Source organism: Lathamus discolor, chromosome W (genome assembly GCF_037157495.1).
Source record: "Lathamus discolor isolate bLatDis1 chromosome W, bLatDis1.hap1, whole genome shotgun sequence".
Taxonomy (NCBI): Eukaryota; Metazoa; Chordata; class Aves; order Psittaciformes; family Psittacidae; genus Lathamus; species Lathamus discolor.
The window spans coordinates 16,034,701-16,039,791 of NC_088908.1; positions in this window are offsets into that span (position 1 = coordinate 16,034,701).

The following is a 5,091-nucleotide window of genomic DNA, read 5'->3' on the forward strand; positions in this document are numbered from 1 at the left end:
TCTTGAAACGAGAGTGGAGACCAGAAACGCTGGATTCAAATGCACTTTTAGGAGCTACAATGAGGAGTGACAACAGTGTGTGTGTCACAGTTGTAAAGCTCAGTGTGTTGAAGAAGCACAAGAGCAGCCTTCAGGCCTGTCTCTTCCACTGCCTTACAGATTGCAGACATTCCTGCTCACTCTGCTGCTCAGCAGAGTGCTGGCAACGGAGTTCTTGGATTGAAATGGTCTTTTAGGAGAAAGAGTGAAGAGTGACAGCAATGTTTGTGTCACAGTTTAAAGCTCACTGTGTGCTAAACATGATCAGGAGGAGCTTTTTTGCAAGGCTCTTCTGCTGTTTTAGCCCAGTCTAAACATTCCTGCTCTACTCTCTCTGATGCTGCTCAGCAGAGAGTGGGCACAGAGATGTTGGAATCAATTGGTCTTCCAGGCAGGAGAAGGAGGAGTTACAGCAATGTGTTTTGCAGAGTTGCAAAGCTCACTGTGTGCTGAAGATGCCCTGCAGGCGTTTCCCTGCTGGCCCTTCGTCTGTGGGATTAGAGTCCAAGCGCTGCTCCTCCCCTGTCACAACTCCTCTCCAAACGAGAGAGCGCACAAGAAACTTTGAATTCAAATGCACTTTTAGGAGATAAAGTGAGGAGTGACAGCAATGTTTGTGTCACAGTTTAAAGCTCACTGTGTGCAAAACATGATCAAGCAGGAGATTTTTTTCAAGGCTCTTCTGCTGTTTTAGGCAGGTCTAAAAATTCCTGCTCTACTCTCTCTGTTGCTGCTCAGCAGAGAGCGGGCACAGAGATGGTGGATTCAGCTGGTCTTTCAGGCAAAAAGGGAGGAGTGACAGCAATGTGTGTTGCAGAGTTGCAAAGCTCGCTGTGCGCTGAAGATGATCAGTGGGAACTTTCTGGACTGTCTCTTCTGCTCTTTTAGCATTGGCTAAAGGTTCCTGCTCTACTCTGCTTCTGCCCAGCAGAGAAAGGGCACAGAGTTTTGGATTCAATTGGACTTTGAGGTAGGAAAGTGCGGAGCGAGAGCAATATATGTGTCACAGTTGCAAAGCTGACTGCGTGCTGAAGATGCCCTGCCGGAGCTTTCACTCCGGGCTCTTCGGCTGTGGGAGCAGAGGCCAAGAGATCGTGTTCACTTGTCACTGCTGCTGTTCAAACGAGAGAGGGCGGGAGAGACCATGGATTCAAACGGATTATTAGGAGATGAAGTGAGGAGTGACAGCAATGTGTGTTTCAGAGTTGCAAAGCTCACTGTGCGCTGAAGATGATCTGCAAGGACTTTCCCTCCCTGCCCTTCGGAACTGGGAGCGGATTCCAAGCGCTCGTGCTCACCTTCCTCTGCTGCTCTTGAAACGAGAGTGGAGACTAGAAACGCTGGATTCAAATGCACTTTTAGGAGCTACAATGAGGAGTGACAACAGTGTGTGTGTCACAGTTGTAAAGCTCAGTGTGTTGAAGAAGCACAAGAGCAGCCTTCAGGCCTGTCTCTTCCACTGCCTTACAGATTGCAGACATTCCTGCTCACTCTGCTGCTCAGCAGAGTGCTGGCAACGGAGTTCTTGGATTGAAATGGTCTTTTAGGAGAAAGAGTGAAGAGTGACAGCAATGTTTGTGTCACAGTTTAAAGCTCACTGTGTGCTAAACATGATCAGGAGGAGCTTTTTTGCAAGGCTCTTCTGCTGTTTTAGCCCAGTCTAAACATTCCTGCTCTACTCTCTCTGTTGCTGCTCAGCAGAGAGTGGGCACAGAGATGTTGGAATCAATAGGTCTTCCAGGCAGGAAAAGGAGGAGTTACAGCAATGTGTTTTGCAGAGTTGCAAAGCTCACTGTGTGCTGAAGATGCCCTGCAGGAGTTTCCCTGCTGGCCCTTCGTCTGTGGGATTAGAGTCCAAGCGCTGCTCTTCCCCTGTCACAACTCCTCTCCAAACGAGAGAGCGCACCAGAAACTTTGGATTCAAATGCACTTTTAGGAGATAAAGTGAGGAGTGACAGCAATGTTTGTGTCACAGTTTAAAGCTCACTGTGTGCAAAACATTATCAAGCAGGAGATTTTTTTCAAGGCTCTTCTGCTGTTTTAGGCAGGTCTAAAAATTCCTGCTCTACTATCTCTGTTGCTGCTCAGCAGAGAGCGGGCACAGAGATGGTGGATTCAGCTGGTCTTTCAGGCAAAAAGGGAGGAGTGACAGCAATGTGTGTTGCAGAGTTGCAAAGCTCGCTGTGCGCTGAAGATGATCAGTGGGAACTTTCTGGACTGTCTCTTCTGCTCTTTTAGCATTGGCTAAAGGTTCCTGCTCTACTCTGCTTCTGCCCAGCAGAGAAAGGGCACAGAGTTTTGGATTCAATTGGACTTTGAGGTAGGAAAGTGCGGAGCGAGAGCAATATATGTGTCACAGTTGCAAAGCTGACTGCGTGCTGAAGATGCCCTGCCGGAGCTTTCACTCCGGGCTCTTCGGCTGTGGGAGCAGAGGCCAAGAGATCGTGTTCACCTGTCACTGCTGCTGTTCAAACGAGAGAGGGCGGGAGAGACCATGGATTCAAACGGATTATTAGGAGATGAAGTGAGGAGTGACAGCAATGTGTGTTTCAGAGTTGCAAAGCTCACTGTGCGCTGAAGATGATCTGCAAGGACTTTCCCTCCCTGCCCTTCGGAACTGGGAGCGGATTCCAAGCGCTCGTGCTCACCTGCCTCTGCTGCTCTTGAAACGAGAGTGGAGACCAGAAACGCTGGATTCAAATGCACTTTTAGGAGCTACAATGAGGAGTGACAACAGTGTGTGTGTCACAGTTGTAAAGCTCAGTGTGTTGAAGAAGCACAAGAGCAGCCTTCAGGCCTGTCTCTTCCACTGCCTTACAGATTGCAGACATTCCTGCTCACTCTGCTGCTCAGCAGAGTGCTGGCAACGGAGTTCTTGGATTGAAATGGTCTTTTAGGAGAAAGAGTGAAGAGTGACAGCAATGTTTGTGTCACAGTTTAAAGCTCACTGTGTGCTAAACATGATCAGGAGGAGCTTTTTTGCAAGGCTCTTCTGCTGTTTTAGCCCAGTCTAAACATTCCTGCTCTACTCTCTCTGTTGCTGCTCAGCAGAGAGTGGGCACAGAGATGTTGGAATCAATAGGTCTTCCAGGCAGGAAAAGGAGGAGTTACAGCAATGTGTTTTGCAGAGTTGCAAAGCTCACTGTGTGCTGAAGATGCCCTGCAGGAGTTTCCCTGCTGGCCCTTCGTCTGTGGGATTAGAGTCCAAGCGCTGCTCCTCCCCTGTCACAACTCCTCTCCAAACGAGAGAGCGCACCAGAAACTTTGGATTCAAATGCACTTTTAGGAGATAAAGTGAGGAGTGACAGCAATGTTTGTGTCACAGTTTAAAGCTCACTGTGTGCAAAACATGATCAAGCAGGAGATTTTTTTCAAGGCTCTTCTGCTGTTTTAGGCAGGTCTAAAAATTCCTGCTCTACTCTCTCTGTTGCTGCTCAGCAGAGAGCGGGCACAGAGATGGTGGATTCAGCTGGTCTTTCAGGCAAAAAGGGAGGAGTGACAGCAATGTGTGTTGCAGAGTTGCAAAGCTCGCTGTGCGCTGAAGATGATCAGTGGGAACTTTCTGGACTGTCTCTTCTGCTCTTATAGCATTGGCTAAAGGTTCCTGCTCTACTCTGCTTCTGCCCAGCAGAGAAAGGGCACAGAGATTTTGGATTCAATTGGACTTTGAGGTAGGAAAGTGCGGAGCGAGAGCAATATATGTGTCACAGTTGCAAAGCTGACTGCGTGCTGAAGATGCCCTGCCGGAGCTTTCACTCCGGGCTCTTCGGCTGTGGGAGCAGAGGCCAAGAGATCGTGTTCACCTGTCACTGCTGCTGTTCAAACGAGAGAGGGCGGGAGAGACCATGGATTCAAACGGATTATTAGGAGATGAAGTGAGGAGTGACAACAATGTGCGTTTCAGAGTTGCAAAGCTCACTGTGCGCTGAAGATGATCTGCAAGGACTTTCCCTCCCTGCCCTTCGGAACTGGGAGCAGATTCCATGCGCTCGTGCTCACCTGCCTCTGCTGCTCTTGAAACGAGAGTGGAGACCAGAAACGCTGGATTCAAATGCACTTTTAGGAGCTACAATGAGGAGTGACAACAGTGTGTGTGTCACAGTTGTAAAGCTCAGTGTGTTGAAGAAGCACAAGAGCAGCCTTCAGCCTGTCTCTTCCACTGCCTTACAGATTGCAGACATTCCTGCTCACTCTGCTGCTCAGCAGAGTGCTGGCAACGGAGTTCTTGGATTGAAATGGTCTTTTAGGAGAAAGAGTGAAGAGTGACAGCAATGTTTGTGTCACAGTTTAAAGCTCACTGTGTGCTAAACATGATCAGGAGGAGCTTTTTTGCAAGGCTCTTCTGCTGTTTTAGCCCAGTCTAAACATTCCTGCTCTACTCTCTCTGATGCTGCTCAGCAGAGAGTGGGCACAGAGATGTTGGAATCAATTGGTCTTCCAGGCAGGAGAAGGAGGAGTTACAGCAATGTGTTTTGCAGAGTTGCAAAGCTCACTGTGTGCTGAAGATGCCCTGCAGGAGTTTCCCTGCTGGCCCTTCGTCTGTGGTATTAGAGTCCAAGCGCTGCTCCTCCCCTGTCACAACTCCTCTCGAAACGAGAGAGCGCACAAGAAACTTTGGATTCAAATGCACTTTTAGGAGATAAAGTGAGGAGTGACAGCAATGTTTGTGTCACAGTTTAAAGCTCACTGTGTGCAAAACATGATCAAGCAGGAGATTTTTTTCAAGGCTCTTCTGCTGTTTTAGGCAGGTCTAAAAATTCCTGCTCTACTATCTCTGTTGCTGCTCAGCAGAGAGCGGGCACAGAGATGGTGGATTCAGCTGGTCTTTCAGGCAAAAAGGGAGGAGTGACAGCAATGTGTGTTGCAGAGTTGCAAAGCTCGCTGTGCGCTGAAGATGATCAGTGGGAACTTTCTGGACTGTCTCTTCTGCTCTTTTAGCATTGGCTAAAGGTTCCTGCTCTACTCTGCTTCTGCCCAGCAGAGAAAGGGCACAGAGTTTTGGATTCAATTGGACTTTGAGGTAGGAAAGTGCGGAGCGAGAGCAATATATGT